This window comes from Bos mutus, chromosome X (assembly GCF_027580195.1).
Source record: "Bos mutus isolate GX-2022 chromosome X, NWIPB_WYAK_1.1, whole genome shotgun sequence".
NCBI lineage: Eukaryota > Metazoa > Chordata > Mammalia > Artiodactyla > Bovidae > Bos > Bos mutus.
Genome location: NC_091646.1, coordinates 83,181,598 through 83,199,196, shown reverse-complemented (window position 1 = coordinate 83,199,196; position 17,599 = coordinate 83,181,598). Strand labels below are relative to the sequence as shown.

At 40.3% G+C, this 17,599-nt stretch overlaps 1 pseudogene; it reads left to right on the top strand.

Annotated features, from left to right (window-relative positions):
* Nucleotides 1-10,073: 10,073 nt before the first annotated feature.
* LOC102281999 (actin-related protein 2/3 complex subunit 5 pseudogene) lies at nucleotides 10,074-10,529 on the top strand (annotated as a pseudogene).
* The last annotated feature ends 7,070 nt before the right edge of the window (nucleotides 10,530-17,599 follow it).

Below are 17,599 nucleotides of genomic sequence, written 5' to 3'. Positions count from 1 at the left end.
TCGTAAAGAGTCAGACACGTGTGAGTGACTAAGCCCACGGCACATAGTCACACAGTAAGCTAGTGGCAGTGTCAAGAAGCAAACCCATGAGTCTTTTTGAGTTAAGGTAATTCAAAAAGAGACTGAAATGATACTCCAGAGGCCTGGGCTTTGCCAGTCTTTGCTGGACTATGGGCAATGCAGCAACACAAGAAGACTGCCAGCACATCATTTGCCCCAGAGGAGCCACAAGCATGAGGGAATTTTGTCCTTTTCCCCCATCAGCTTTCCTCTGAGGACTAAGACACACATACCTGTAAAAGCTGAATGGGGTAAGTTCTCTTACATAGTGCTTTTGGGTAATTTTGGAGGCAGACTTCATGGAAAAGGTTACTTGATGGTTGGACCTTAAAGGATGAAAACATTAAAAAAAAATTGTAATGGCAAAATTGGAGTCATCCTTCTGAAAAATTCAAACAACCCAAGAAAATCTAATGTGAGTAAAATTTTAATAAGTGCAGAGAGAGTGGTTCTAGTTCAAGTGAATAACACAAGGGGAAGGACAGCTTAGTGTAGGCATGGGTAGGGGCTGGGTAAGGTGCCATCTGCTTTCTGAAGGGCAGAGGGCATGAACAGAGACAAGATCTCCAGATTTTGTTCACTCCATGAATGTCAGGTGCCTGGATTGGCTTGTGCTGACAGTGGGGAGAAAAGGAAGGATTTTTGAGCAGAGATAAGAAAAGGGCTGAGCTATAGAAAGATTCCCTTCTGGCAAGCAATCTCTGAGAAGATGTATTAGTGGAAAGATACTGGCCTCAGGGAACCCTGACAGAAGATCTTTGCTGTTGTCCAATGATAGACGAGTAATGAGAGTCTGATGCAGTGGAGTGGAAGAGGCTATGGATGTGGGGTAATGAGACGATGGCTTTCTAAGGCTTCTTTGGATAAAATACTTTTATAGAATTTGAATTAGGACAATTGTTGTGGGGGGAAGGAGAAAGATGAGTAGAGATTCAGGAAGTAGCCCCCCAGAACTCCCAGACAGGTGTCTTTTTTCATAGCTTCCCATTGGAGTGCAAGCTTGCACATGCACGTATATATGTGCATGTCTTTTTTTTTTTTTTCTGTATGTTACTCTGAGAGTGTGTGTATGTGTGTTACTTTGTGTTTCCCAATATGCCTGTGCAGTTTCCTCAATCTGTGTATGGATGCGTGTCTCCAGTCATCTAAATGAGTCTATATTTTCTGTGTGTTTTGTCTAATCCATGCTGTGGTTAAATTGTTGACTAACAGAATGACTTAACAATGTCTTATGCAATTTTGGGTGCAGGAATAGTCATCCTTTTCCCTATATGTGCTTCTGTATTCTACTTGTTAAACTAGACTCTGATGAACTTGATTGATTAAAACAGCTATTTCAAATTGCCTGAGCTCCATGGCATAGTTACAACTTGAAATCAAATTACTGCTGCCTGTAGGAATTACCATAATGTGTTTGGCTTAATTTCCAGACAAGGATTCAGGGCCTTACCACCTATCTGTGCAAATGTATCCAGCTAAATGAGACCATAACTGGGAGATATTTTGCAAATGGAACTCCAGCTCAATGAGAGCACTCTGATGCCTTGAATGAAGTGAGGAGGAGGCTGCAGCCCTGAAGGACTCCAGATCCCTGATTATGGTTTGATTCTGCCTCAAGACAGAAGCATGGAGTCCACAGGCTTTAGGTCATTTAGAGTTTAGATCATCCACTTCATTTTCTTTTCATTTCAACCTGTGAAATGGGGAGTGTTCTCATCATGCTTTGTTCTCATCCCCAGGAGTCATCAGTTCCACCATGCCGAGTAAGCTGTCAATAGGTTTGCGTTGCCTTGAATTGAAATAAGTCAAGGCTCAAAGAAAAAAAAAAAAGAAATTTATGTAAGCTCTCATAAGGAATGAGAACTTGAACCCTGGTTTCTGAATTTCCTGTTACGAGCTCTTGTAACCGTATTATGCTGCTCATGATTGAGATAGCTCAGGTTCAGACCTCTGGAGTGAATGGCTTATGCTGCACTGACCAATGATGTAACTGGGACCGGTTCCTTTTCCCTCTCTGGGCCTTAGTGCTCTCATCTTTACCATGGAAAGATTAGACTATGAGGTCTTAAATGGGCCTTTACAATTCTGTTCCTAGGAATTTGTGACCAACACTGAGAACAGAAACTTGTATGCTCTTTGCTGAAGTAGAGAAGGGAGGAAGCAGTTAGGGCCTGTATCACAGTCTGTGTGTTACACCCTTCCCCCTTCTCCTGACTCCAAGTCTCCATTAAAAGAAGTAAAATAACTTTTCCAGTTTAGGAAATCTTACTCTGACCCAAAAGCCACTGGGCCTCTGTAGCCTCGAAAACCTTATAGGGCTAGAAAGACCTAAATGACTGGCTGAGCAGGTGGGGAATGATTGGCCCAGAGAAGTTATACAGTTCCGGAGGATATAATCCTGGTGGGGAAGGGGGGTGCAACTACCACTCAGCCCTGGGCAGATTGGAAGACTGCGCCAAGCCAGTGTGTTCTGGAAAGGACAGGAATGATGTCATGGGACGCTTTGGGCTGCAACAACAGGAAACCACTGAGTGTTTACATTGGCTTGTAGAGCCCAGGCAGCCTGTTTTTTCTTCACTTCCTCAGTCTATCTGTTTCCTCTGATTCAAATACTATGAAGAAGGACTCACTGACCAGGCCAGGAAAAGCGGAAGGGAGGACCTCAGAAGAAACAGCCTCCTTCCCAGCCCAGAGGGCTAGGTGATTGGGAGAGAAGGCAAGAATTACTCTAGCTGGGGCCCTGCCAAGCACAGACCTTAGGAGGGGAAGCAAGGTAGTTAGAATATATGCTCTTAGTGCTATGCAACTCCACAGAGAACAACTTCAGAATTCTTCCTAGGACTTAAGTTATAAGCCTGGAAGCCATCTTGGTCTTCTTCTTAGATCAAATCAATCACCAAGTCTTATGAATTCAACTGAATTGAATCCATTTAATAAACAGTGAATTTGTGTGCTAAGTGCTGTGCTGTGTGTGTGTCTACATGGGATACAAAAATGGAAAAGACAGTTCTTACCCTCAACAACTGATGATAGAGTGATATAGTGGCAGTGGGATTTCCTCCATCTATTTTGTTCTTTCACCTCTCAGGTTTTTCCACCAGTTCAGGGCCCCTATCACTTCCCACTTTCATGCAGCAGTATTTTTTAATCAATTTATTTATTTTAATTAGATAATTGGAGGGTAATTACTTTACAATATTGTGGTGGTTTTGCCATACATCGACATGAATCAGCCACAGGTGTACATGTGTCCCCCCATTCTGAACCAACCTCCCACTTCCATCCCCACCCCATCCCTCTGGTTGTCCCAGAGCACTGGCTTTGAGTGCCCTGCTTCATACATCGATCTTGCATTGGTCATCTATTTTACATATGGTAATATACATGTTTCAATGCTATTCTCTCAAATCATCCCACCCTTGCCTTCTCCCACAGAGTCCAAAAGTCTGTTCTTTATATCTGTGTCTCTTTTGCTGTCTTGTGTATAGGGTCATCATTAATGTCTTTTTAAATTCCATATATATGCATTAATATACTGTATTGGTGTCTCTCTTTCTGGCTTACTTCACTCTGTATATGGAATGGACATACTTCACTTACTTCACTCCAGTTTCATCCACCTCATCAAAACTGACTCTAATGTACTCTTTTTTTTAATAACTGAGTAATATTCCATTGTGTATATGTACCACAACTTCATTATCCATTTGTCTGCTGATGGATATCTAGGTTGCTTTCATGTCCTAGCTATTGCAAACAGTGCTGCAATGAACATTAGGATACATGTGTCTCTTACAATTCTGGTTTCCTTGGGGTGTATGCCCAGCAGTGGGATTGCTGGGTCCTATGGCAGTTCTATTTCCAGTTTTTTAAGGAATCTCCACATTGTTCTCCATAGTGGCTGTACTAGTTTGCATTCCCACCAACAGTGTAAGAGGGTTCCCTTTTCTCCGCACTCTCTCCAGAGGAGATAGGGAGTCTACCTGAAAAAGAATTTAGAATAATGATAGTAAAAATGATCCAAAATCTTGAAAACAAAATGGAATCACAGATAAATAGACTAGAGACAAGGATTGAGAAAATTCAAGAAATGTTTAACAAGGACATAGAAGAAATTCCCTGGTTGTTCAGACAGTAAAGAATCTGCCTAGAATGCAGGAGACCTGGGTTTGATCCCTGGGTCAGGAAGATCCCCTGAAGAAGGAAATGGCAGCTCACTCCAGTATTCTTGCCTGGAGAATTCCATGGACAGAGAAGCCTGGCAGGCTAAAGTCTATACAGTCCATGAGGTTGCAAAGAGTCCAACATGACTGAGTGACTAACACACACACAGAAGAAATAAAGAAGAGTCAATCAGTAATGCAACATTCTTTTTTTTTTTAATTTTATTTTATTTTTAAACTTTACATAATTGTATTAGTTTTGCCAAATATCAAAATGAATCCGCCACAGGTATACATGTGTTCCCATCCTGAACCCTCCTCCTCCTCCCCTCCCATACCATCCCTCTGGGTCGTCCCAGTGCTCTAGCCCCAAGCATCCAGTATCATGCATCGAACCTGGACTGGCATCTCGTTTCATACATGATATTTTACATGTTTCAATGCCATTCTCCCAAATCTTCCCACCCTCTCCCTCTCCCATAGAGTCCATAAGACTGTTCTATACATCAGTGTCTCTTTTGCTGTCTCGTACACAGGGTTATTGTTACCATCTTTCTAAATTCCATATATATGTGTTAGTAACAGCAGGATCCTCTATGACCCACCTCCCAGAATATTGGAAATAAAAGCAAAAATAAACAAATGGGACCTAATTAACCTTAAAAGCTTCTGTACATCAAAGGAAACTATTAGCAAAGTGAAAAGACAGCCTTCAGAATGGGAGAAAATAATAGCAAATGAAGCAACTGACAAACAACTAATCTCAAAAATATACAAGCAACTCCTACAGCTCAACTCCAGAAAAATAAATGACCCAATCAAAAATGGGCCAAAGAACTAAATAGACATTTCTCCAAAGAAGACATACAGAGGGCTAACAAACACATGAAAAGATGCTCAACATCACTCATTATCAGAGAAATGCAAATCAAAACCACTATGAGGTACCATTTCACACCAGTCAGAATGGCTGTGATCCAAAAGTCTACAAATAATAAATGCTGGAGAGGGTGTGGAGAAAAGGGAATCCTCTTACACTGTTGGTGGGAATGCAAACTAGTACAGCCACTATGGAGAACAGTGTGGAGATTCCTTAAAAACCTGGAAATAGAACTGCCTTATGATCCAGCAATCCCACTGCTGGGCATACACACTGAGGAAACCAGAAGGGAAAGAGACACGTGTACCCCAATGTTCATCGCAGCACTGTTTATAATAGCCAGGACATGGAAGCAACCTAGATGTCCATCAGCAGATGAATAGATAAGAAAGCTATGGTACATATACACAATGGAGTATTACTCAGCCATTAAAAAGAATACATTTGAATCAGTTCTCATGAGGTGGATGAAACTGGAGCCTATTATACAGAGTGAAGTAAGCCAGAAGGAAAAACACCAATACAGTATACTAATGCAACGTTCTTTTAACTGGTCTCTATTTCCCTTCTTTTCCCCTCCCATGCCTTATACTGAAGTGACTCTGTCCCACCTCTCTAGCCCCCCTCATTTTCTTCAAGCTCCTAGGCAGGATGACAGAGTGGTTCAGAAAGTTGTCTTGGTGCAGGCAGACCTGAGTTTGAATGTCTACCTTATCATTCACCACTGCTATTTGAAAGTGAACAGTGGCTTTGCTTTTCCAAACCCTTGCTTCTCTAGCCTCAGTTTCTTCATTAGCTGAATGAGGATAAAAACTAATGCACAGGGATGTTCTGAGAATTAAATGAAATAATGTATGGCATATATGGTGTCCAGTGCAGAGTTAACACTTGATAAATGGTGATTTTAATTACTATCTCTCAGATATACCAAGTTTTTAAAGTTTATTTTAATTGGAGGATAATTAGTGTATAATATTGTGATGATTTTTGCCATACATTGACACGAATCAGCCACCAGTGCACATGTGCCCCCTATCCTGAACCCCTCTTCCACCTCCCTCCCTACCCCATCCTTCTGGGTTGTCCCAGAGCACTGGCTTTGAGTGTCCAGCTTCATGCACTGAACTTGCACTGGTCATCTATTTTACATATGGTAATATCCATGTTTCAGTGCTATTCTCTCAAATCATCCCACCCTCGCCTTCTCCCACAGAGTCCAAAAAACTTTTTTATGTCTATGTCTCTTTTGCTGCTTTGCATATAGGATCATTGTTACTGTCTAAATTCCATGAATATGTGTTAATATACTGTATTGGTGTTTCTCTTTCTGACTTACTTCACTCTGTGTAATATGTTCCAGTTTCATTCACCTCATTAGAACTGACTCAAATGTGTTCTTTTTAATAGCTGAGTAATATTCCATTGCACATATGTATCACAAGTTCCTTATCCATTCATCTGCTGATGGACAGATGTACCAACTTTTCTTTTCATCTATCTTAGCTTCTTTATGCCATCTGAAACAGGATCCTTTCTCTTTAAGCTTGCTTCAACTTGTAGAGCAGAGATATCACCTACAGTTGTCCAATCACTCCACTGAGGCCAGTGAGGGGGAAACAATGTGCCCAAGGTTATATAGAAAACAAATTCTATAATCATGGCTAAAACCACTACTAGAACTAAAACTTGGATTCTCCAGAATCCTAGCTTAACAATGGTTCCAGTGCACCATGCTGAACTTATATAGAACCAACTGATAGAATAAACACTTAGCCCTTAAGATTCATCAACTGTAATACTTCTTTACTCTGAGATGATGTGTGTATTAATGTGTGTGTGTTTGTGTAGTATCACTACTGCTAAATTACAATAATAATTTTATCAAGCATTATTATGAACACTTTATAAGTATCAACTCATTTTATCTTTACAACAACCCTTTAAGGTAGGTACTAATATTATTAGACCCATTTAATAGATGAAAAGATAGGCTCTGATAGGTTGTATAATTTGCCCAAGTTTACAGTGCTAGAAATGACAGGTCTGGGATGTAAATAGTAGCCTATTACCTGACTTCAAGTTGATGAGCACTTAAAATGTGGTTACTCTTACTAAGGAATTTAATGTTTTAATTTTTATTTTATTTTGTATTGGTGTATAGCAGGTTTACCTGGTGGCTCAGGAGGTAAAGAATCTGCCTGCAATGTGGGAGACCTAGGTTCGACCCCTGGGCCAGGAAGACCCCCTGGAGAATGGAATGGAAACTCACTGAAATATTCTTGCCTGGAGAATTCCATGGACAGAGGAACCTAGCGGGCTACAGTCCATGGAGTCATAAAGAGTCAGATACATTTGAGCATCTAACACACATAGCCATTTAACAATGTTTTAATAGCTTTGAGTGAATGGCAAAGGGACTCAGCCATGCATATACATGTATCCATTCTCCCCCAAACCCCCCTCCTATCCAGGCTGCCACATAACGTTGAGCAGAAGGAATTTAATTTTAGATGTTATATTAAAATATATTTATTTTAATATTTATTAAATAAAGTTAAAGTTTAATAGCCACCTGAAACTAGTGGCTATCATCTTAGACAGAGAACATATAGGCTATCCTGCTTCTCCAGACTCCAGAAGGATAGGAATCATACTTAATAAACTTGGGTCATGGCATGTATATTAAGTTCAAATTCAGCAAAGTTAGGAGGATTTTGTGATTCAGGCAAGAAGGAGGTCTATACTATGGCAGTCATAGTCAGGAGGGATATTTGAGAAATCATTGTAACAGCCATTATCATAGATAGCCAACAGGCATGAAATGCTCCCTATGTGAGACGGAACTGTTCTAAGTGCTCTATGTGGATTAATTCACAACCTTATAAAGTAGATATAAGTACTATTATCATCGCCATTTTTCAGGTGAAGGCACTGAGGAACAGAAAATTTAAGTGACTAGTAAGTTACAGAGCCAGGATAGAAGCCAAGAAAAGCCAGTGTTAGAACCTGATCTTAGTCACCACTCCATATTGTGCAGAAGATGATAGTTTCTGTGGGACTCAGTGTTGGGTGAGATCTGAGGACTCATCTCAATCAAAGATGACTTACATGTTTTGTTTTGTTTTGTTTTGGTCAGGGAACTCTGGGTATCCAGTAGGACATATGGGGCAGAGGAACAGATGTACAGGGTGCAATATGAAGACTTCGGTTTGGTTCATAGCAGGGTTGTGATGCATGTAAGATGTCCAGGGGAAGATATCCAGTAGATGGTTGGCCATGTGGGTCTGGAGCTCAGAGAAGTGTGCACAGCTATAGATAGAACATTGAAAGTATTCAGAATAATAATGGTAATTGAAGTCAGAGGAGTAGATGTGATTTCCCAGGTATAATTTTTACTATTAACAAAGGCCAGAAAATACTATGCATCAACATGAGGGAGAGATTCTCTGATAGTGGAATTTGATGTAGAATGTATGAACTTGTTTTGAAGCTTATTGCAGATAGGCAAGAAAAAATAAAGAAACAAGAAACTGAACATTTTCCCCTGTGGGGGAGTCGTCTCTGGGTTCCCCCAGCGTGAATGTCTCTCCCCAAAACCTATGCTTACCCAGTGGTCTCTAGCTCAGACTATGGCTCCATCATGAACACAACTTTTTGCAAATCATGCAAATCTAAAACCTGGGGATCATCTTCGACTTTTCCATCTCCTTCACCTATCATATCCAATCTATTATAAAGATCTGTTGGGTCTTTTTCCAAAATATATTCTGAACTTGACCACTTGCCTTCATCTCCATTTCTCTTGTCTAAGCTACCATTAATTTTTTCCCATAAGACTAAAATAGCCTCCTTCTTGGTCGTACTTATAGTTGGTTCTTATAGTCAGCCTTTACAATCAGTTCTCAGCCCAGGATCCAGAATGATAATTTTAAAACAAAAGTTAGTTCATATTGCTGCTCTGCTCACAACTGTCCCATGGCTCCCCCTCACACCCAGGATTTATAATTCTGTTAAAGTTGCCCAGCACACAGAAGACCCCGAATAGCCAAAGCAATCTTGAGAAAGAAGAATGGAACTGGAGGAATCAACCTGCCTGACTTCAGACTACACTACAAAACTACAATTATTACCAAGGCAGTATGGTACTGGCACAAAGGCAGAAATATAGATCAATCGAACAAAATAGAAAGTCCAGAGATAAATCCACACACTTATGGACACCTTATCTTTGACAAAGGAGGCAAAAATATATAATGGAGAAAGGACAGTCCCTTCAACAAGTGGTGCTGGGAAAACTGGTCAGCTACATGTAAAAGAATGAAACTAGAACACTTTCTAACACCATCCACAAAAATAAACTCAAAATGGATTAAAGACTTAAATGTAAGACCAGAAACTATAAAACTATTAGAAGAAAACATAGGCAGAACACTCTCTGACATAAATCACAGCAAGATCCTCTATGACCCACCTCCCAGAGTAATGGAAATAAAAACAAAAATAAACAAATGGGATCTAATTAAACTTAAAAGCTTTAGCACAAAGAGGGAAACTCTAAGCAAGGTGAAAAGACAACCCTCAGAATGGGAGAAAATATTAGCAAATGAAACAGCTGACAAAGGATTAATCTCCAAAATATACAGCAGCTCACGAAGTTTAATACTAGGAAAAAAAAAAAAAAAACACAATCAAAAAATGGTCAAAAGACCTAAACAGACTTTTCTCCAAAGAAGAGATACAGACGGCTAATAAACACATGGAAAGATGCTCAATATCACTCATTAGTAGAGAAATGCAAATCAAAACCACAGTAAAGAATCATCTCATGCCTGACAGAATGGACATCATCAAAAAGTCTACAAACAGGGAGACACAAATCTGTGGATTCCAGCTGGGCTGGGCTTGCTAAGGTAGAGGCAGAATCTAGAGGAGGCTTTCACTATCGGTACGGATGGGGACGTCAAAGAACAATGTCCTTAGCCTATTTCCAGAAGGTGGACTAGGATGAGTACGATGAGAAGAAGTTCCCACATGAGGAAGACAGGGGTAATGGGCAGGCCAAGACCAATCAGGACGAGGTGGATTCCTTCCTGCAGCAAAGAAAAATGACAGCGGCCCCACAAGCACCTCTGAAACCCACCCCGCCCCCAACACACACACACACAGACACACACACATCAACACCAAGAGTCAGACAGGGAAGGATCCAGCAGGGAACATTGTCTTGAAGGTGTTCCTCTCATTTAAAGCTAATGATATTGAAAATACAGTCCAATCCTTGGATGATAAAGGTATGGATCTCCTAATGAAGTATATTTATATAGGCTTTGAAAGCCCCCTTGACAATAGCAGTCTGTGTTATTGCAGTGGCATGAGAAGGAGTGGGGTCCATTGTGTGAGTCTTGACTGCAAGGAAAACCGTGTAATCTGGAGGGAACTGGATTATCCCCATGGTGTGGGAGTTGCTGGTACAAAGACCAAACAAGCAAATGGCACCGTTGCTATTCGGGTAGCATCTGTTTCTCTCATCTTTGCCTTCTTGCTTCCTTTTCATATCTATAAAGAAGAAAATTACATATCAGTTTTCCTTTAATGAAAATTGGTATAAAATAGATGAAATGTTTCAACAGAAGTGTATCACAATCTCAGAATGATTTCAGTGATGGGTATACCAGTCTGTAAATAGCATAAAGAAAGAAAGACAGTGAAGTCTCTCAGTCATGTCCGACTCTTTGCGACCCCATGGACTGTAGCCTACCAGGCTCCTCCGCCCATGGGATTCTCCAGGCAAGAGTACTGGAGTGGCTTGCCATTTCCTTCTCCAGGGGATCTTCCCGACCCAGGGACCGAACCCGGGTCTCCCACATTCCAGGCAGATGCTTTAACCGCTGAGCCACCAGGGAAGCCCGTAAATAGCATAATTTGCATTCAACTTTAATTGTGCAATTGCTAACTTCTATTGGCTGGTGTGGGGGGGGTTTGTTTGTTGTTTGTTTGGGGGAGGGTTTTTGTTTGTTTGTTTTGTTTTTGACTAATGGTGAGAAATTTGATCAGAATTGGAGGCCAGCTTCTTAACTCGTTGTTAGCCAGGAAAAGATATTTATCAAAAAAAAAAAAAAATGTTTGAGAGACTGGCAGCTATTAACATTACAAAACTGGACCAAACTTCCCTTATTTAAGCGAAATGTGTTTCTGGAACAAATGGTGGCTGAAAACCACAACAAAGTCCATCTCTGTTTCTGCTTGCCTCCAGATTATGTCAGTTTTAAGTATGCTTCTTCCTCTCAACACCAGTAATCATGGCCTCTTGATTTCTCTGTGGTCACCAAGGGTACAGAGCAAGGATTCTTGCTGTACACAAATGTATTGATAAAATGCCAGAGCCTGTTTTGCATAAGCATAAACTTTGTTTTCCAATAATATGACTTATTTTGGGAAACTACTCCAAATCAGGAAAGATGTAGAAACTATCATGTAGTTCAAACTCTGGGCAGCCTCTGAATGAAGAAATATTTTCTTTAGAATTGTAGTAGCTGCCTTTGACTTCATGAGGTATAGAACTAGTATTTAATATATCCTATAAATGCCTTCTTTATCAAGCCCATCTTTGCATGAAATTTTCCCTTGGTATCTCTAATTTTCTTGAAGAGATCTCTAGTCTTTCCCATTCTGTTGTTGTCCTCTATTTCTTTGCATTGATCGCTGAGGAAGGTTTTCTTATCTCTCCTTGCTATTCTTTGGATCTCTACATTCAAATGGGTATATCTTTCTTTTCCTCCTTTGCTTTTCACTTCCCTTCTTTTCACAGCTATTTGTAAGGCCAGCTCAGATAGCCATTTTGCTTTCTTGCATTTCTTTTTCTTAAGGATGGTCTTAATCCCTGTCTCCTGTACAATGTCACGAACCTCCATCCATAATTCATCATGCACTCTGTCTATCAGATCTAATCCCTTAAATCTATTTCTCACTTCCACTGTATAGTCATAAGGGATTTGATTTAGGTCATACCTGAATGATCTAGAGGTTTTCTCCGCTTTCTTCAATTTCAGTCTGAATTTGACCATAAGGAGTTCATGATCTGAACCACAGTCAGCTCCCAGTCTTGTTTGTGCTGACTGTATAGAGCTTGACAAAGGACAGAAATGGTAGGGACCTAACAGAAGCAGAAGATATTAAGAAGAGGTGGCAAGAATACAAAGAAGAACTGTACAAAAAAAGATCTTCACAACTCAGATAATCACGATGGCATGATCACTCACCTACAGCCAGACATCCTGGAATGTGAAGTCAAGTAGGCCTTAGGAAGCATCACTATGAACAAAGCTAGTGGAGGTGAAGGAATTTCAGTTGAGCTATTTCAAATCCTCAAAGATGATGCTATAAAAGTGTTGCACTCAATATGCCAGCAAATTTGGAAAACTCAGCACTGGCCACAGGACTGGAAAAGGTCAGTTTTCATCCCAATCCCAAAGAAAGGCAATGCCAAAGAATGATCAAACTACCACACAATTGCACTCATCTCACACACTAGTAAAGTAATGCTTAAAATTCTCCAAGCCAGGCTTCAGCAATACGTGAACCGTGAACTTTGAGATGTCCAAGGTGGTTTTAAAAAAGGCAGAGGAAACAGAGATCAAATTGCCAACATCTGCTGGATCATCAAAAAAGCAAGAGAGTTCCAGAAAAAATATCTATTTCTGCTTCATTGACTAGGCCAAAGCCTTTGACTGTTGGACTAGGCCAAAGCCTTTGACTATTGGATCACAAGAAACTGGAAAATTCTGAAAGAGATGGGAATACCAGACCATCTCACCTGCCTCTTGAGAAACCTGTATGCAGGTCAGGAAGCAACAGTTAGAACTGGACATGGAACAACAGACTGGTTCCAAATAGGAGAAGGAGTACATCAAGGCCGTATATTGTAACCCTGCTTATTTAACTTATATGCAGAGTACATCATGAGAAATGCTGTGCTGGAAGAAGCACAACCTGGAATAAAGATTGCCAGGAGAAGTATCAATAACCTCAGATATGCAGATGACACCACCCTTATGGCAGAAAGTGAAGAAGAACTAAAGGGCCTCTTGATGAAAATGAAAGAAGAGAGTGAAAAAGTTGGCTTAAAGCTCAACATTCAGAAAACTAAGATCATGGCATCTGGTCCCATCACTTCATGGCAATTAGATGGGGAAACAGTGGACACAGTGGCTGACTTCATTTTTCTGGACTCCAAAATCACTGCAGATGGTGACTGCAGCCATGAAATTAAAAGATGCTTACTCCTTGGAAGAAAAGTTATGACCAACCTAGACAACATATTGAAAAGCAGAGACTTTACTTTGTCAACAAAGTTCTGTCTAGTCAAGGCTATGGGTTTTCCATTGGCCATGTATGGTTGTGAGAGTTGGACTATAAAGAAAACTGAGTGCCACAAAGACAGAAATATAGATCAGTGGAACAAAACAGAAAGCCCAGAGATAAATCCACGCACCTATGGACACCTTATCTTCGACAAAGGAGGCAAGACTATACAATGGAGAAAAGACAATCTCTTTAACAAGTGGTGCTGGGAAAACTGGTCAACAACTTGTAAAAGAATGAAACTAGACCACTTTCTAACACGATACACAAAAATAAACTCAAAATGGATTAAAGATCTAAACATAAGACCAGAAACTATAAAACTCCTAGAGGAGAACATAGGCAAAACAATCTCCGACATAAATCACAGCAGGATCCTCTATGACCCACCTCCCAGAATATTGGATATAAAAGCAAAAATAAACAAATGGGACCTAATTAAAATTAAAAGCTTCTGCACAACAAAGGAAACTATAAGCAAAGTGAAAAGACAGCCTTCAGAATGGAGAAAATAATAGTAAATGAAGCAACTGACAAAGAATTCATCTCAGAAATATACAAGCACTCCTGCAGCTCAATTCCAGAAAAATAAACTACTCAATCAAAAAATGGGCCAAAGAACTAAACAGACGTTTCTTCAAAGAAGACATACAGATGGCTAACAAACATATGAAAAGATGCTCAACGTCACTCATTATCAGAGAAATGCAAATCAAAACCACAATGAGGTACCATTTCACGCCAGTCAGAATGGCTGCTATCCAAAAGTCTACAAGCAATAAATGCTGGACAGGGTGTGGAGAAAAGGGAACCCTCTTACATTGTTGATGGGAATGCAAACTACTACAGCCACTATGGAGAACAGTGTGGAGATTCCTTTAAAAACTGGAAATAGAACTGCCATACAACCCAGCAATCCCACTTCTGGGCATACACACTGAGGAAACAAGAGTTGAAATAGACACATGTACCCCAATGTTCATTGCAGCACTGTTTATAATAGCCAGGACATGGAAGCAACCTAGATGTCCATCAGAAGATGAATGGATAAGAAAGCTGTGGTACATATACACAATGGAGTATTACTCAGCCATTAAAAAGAATACATTTGAATCAGTTCTAATGAGGTGGATGAAACTGGAGCTTATTATACAGAATGAAGTAATCCAGAAAGAAAACACCAATACAGTACACTAACTCATATATATGGAATTTAGAAAGATGGTAATGATAACCTTGTATGCGAGACAGCAAAAGAGACACAGATGTATAGAACAGTCTTTTGGACTCTGTGGGAGAGGGCGAGGGTGGGATGATTTGGGAGAATGGCATTGAAACACGTATATTATCATATGTGAAAGTCCAGTTTCGATGCATGATACAGGATGCTCAGGGCTGGTTCACTGGGATGACACAGAGGGATGGTATGGGGAAGGAGGTGGGAGGGGGGTTGAGGATGGGGAACATGTGTACACCCATGGTGGATTCATGTTGACCTATGGCAAAACCAATACAATATTGTAAATAATTAGCCTCCAATTAAAATAAATAAATTTATATTTAAAATTAAAAAAATAAAAATGTAACTACAATATTTAAAAAAAAGAAAGAAAACTGAGTGCCGAAGAATTGATGCTTTTGAAGTGTGGTGTTGGAGAAGACTCTTGAGAGTCCCTTGGACTGAAAGGAGATCCAACCAGCCCATCCTAAAGGAGATCAGTCCTGGGTCTTCATTGGTAGAACTGATGTTGAAGCCAAAACTCCAATACTTTGGCCACCTGCTGAGAAGAGCTGACTCATTTGAAAAGACCCTGATGCTGGGAAAGATTGAGGGCAGGAGGAGAAGGGCACAACAGGGCATGAGATGGTTGGATGGCATAACCAACTCAATGGACACGGGGTTGGTGAACTCCAGGAGTTGGTGATGGACAGGGAGGCCCGGCATGCTGCGGTTCATGGGATCATAAAGAGTCAGACACGACTGAGTGACCAAACTGAACTGAACTGATAAGTGTCTTCAGTGTTATTCAGGGTAAATGGGACCTCAAAAGATGTGGTCCAGTTCCAAACACATACATATTCTGTATTTTAGCTCAGCTTTTTTTTTTTTTTTTTTAAGAAAATGCCACACATCAAAAAGTGTTTACTGACAAACCAAATGGGTTCTCAAAAAAATAACCAGTGCTTATGAAAAGTTATTATTCAGTAGCTCTGAAACAAACCACCGGATGCTTATGACCAAGTGGGAAATCAAACTATATCTAGTATTTACATTCAATGCCAGTTTCATAAGCACTGACCTGTGTGAAAACTGATGCAGTGATTCTGTAAACTTTTTGCTGTTTTTGATACCCATTTTTTGTTGTTTTGTAAAACTGATAATCCTCAGAAAATAAATTGTCACTGTTGAGTTAAAAAAAAATCTACAAACAATAAATGCTTGAGAGGGTGCACTGCCGGGGGGATTGCAAACTGGTACAGTCACTATGGAGAAGAGTGTGGAGATTCCTTAAAATACTGGAAATAGAATACCATATGACACAGCAAAGCCACTGCTGGGCATATACCTCAAGGAAACCAGAAGTGAAAGAGACCTATGTATCCCAATGTTCATTGAAGCACTATTTACAATAGCTAGAACATGGAAGCAACCTAGATGTCTAATGACAGATGAATGGATAAGGAAGTTGTAGTACATATACACAATGGAATATTACTCAACTATAAAAATGAGTGCATTTGAGTTAGTTCTAATGAGATGGATGAACCTCAAGCCTATTATACACAGTGAAGTAAGTCAGAAAGAGAAAGACAAATACTGAATATTAACACATATATATATGGAACTTAGAAAGATGATACCGATGATCCTACATATAGGGTAGCAAAGGAGACAAAGATGTAAAGAACAGACTTTTGGAGTCAGTGTGAGAACGTGAGGGTGGGATGATTTGAGCGAATAGCATTGAAACAAATTCATTACCATATGTAAAATAGATGACCAGTGCAAGTTTGATGCATGAAGCAGGGCACTCAAAGCCAGTGCTCTGGAAAAACCTAGAGGGATACTGTGGGAAGGGATATGAGAGAGGGTTCAGGAGGATGGGAGACACATGTATACCTATGGCTGATTCATGGTGATGTATGGCAAAAACTATCACAGTATTGTAAAGTAAGTATCCTCCAATTAAAATAGATAAATTAATTTAAAAAATGATGTCCAGCCTCTCTCTTGGGTTCCAGGCTCATGTTTAATATCTCCATTTGGATGTCTTGCTGGTAAACCAAAGACAACTGAACCAGAACTGCCTCCTTCCACCTCAAAGCCTGTTCCTATCAAAGAAGATGGCATCACTATATACCCACGTGACAAGTCAGAAACTTAAGTTATTTTGGTCTCCTCTTTCTCTATCATCCCTCATTATTCAGTCTATCAGCAAGTCTTGTTATAGTCAGAATATATCCCTAATATATCTACCTCTCTCCTCATTTACTTCCAACTGTCGGACCTTAGTCCCAATCACCTCTCACCTGGACAGCTGCCCTAGAATCCTAACAGGTCTCCTTGTTTCCATACTTGCCCCCTACAAATCATTCTCCACAAGGAACCCAGAAGAATATTTGTAAAACATAGATTATGCCTTTACCCTGCGGAAAAGCCTCCAGTTTTTTTTTTTTTTTTTTTTTTACCATGGTCCACAAAGACAAATTTTTTACCATGGTCCACGAAGCCCTACATAATCTGGCCCCTTCCAGGCTCTCCAATCCTACTTCCTGTTACTCATTCCCTTTCTTACCACAATCCAGCCATGCTCACCATTTTCTAATCTTTGAGTGATCCAAGCTCATTGCCACATTCTCCTCTTTACATGTCATCTGATTCACTCCTTCTTCAGGTTCAGATGGTACTGGCCCTGGAAGACTCCCTCTAACCTCCCAGACTAGGAAATTCCTTTTGTGTATCACTGTCACAGAATCCTTCCTTATTCTTTCACAGTATTTATCCAAGATTCAATTATTGTTGTGATTCCTTGGTGGCTCAAGTGGTAAAGAATCCACCTGCAATGAGGGAGACCTGGGTTCGATCCCTGGGCTGGAAAGATCCCCTGGAGGAGGACATGGCAACCCATTCCAG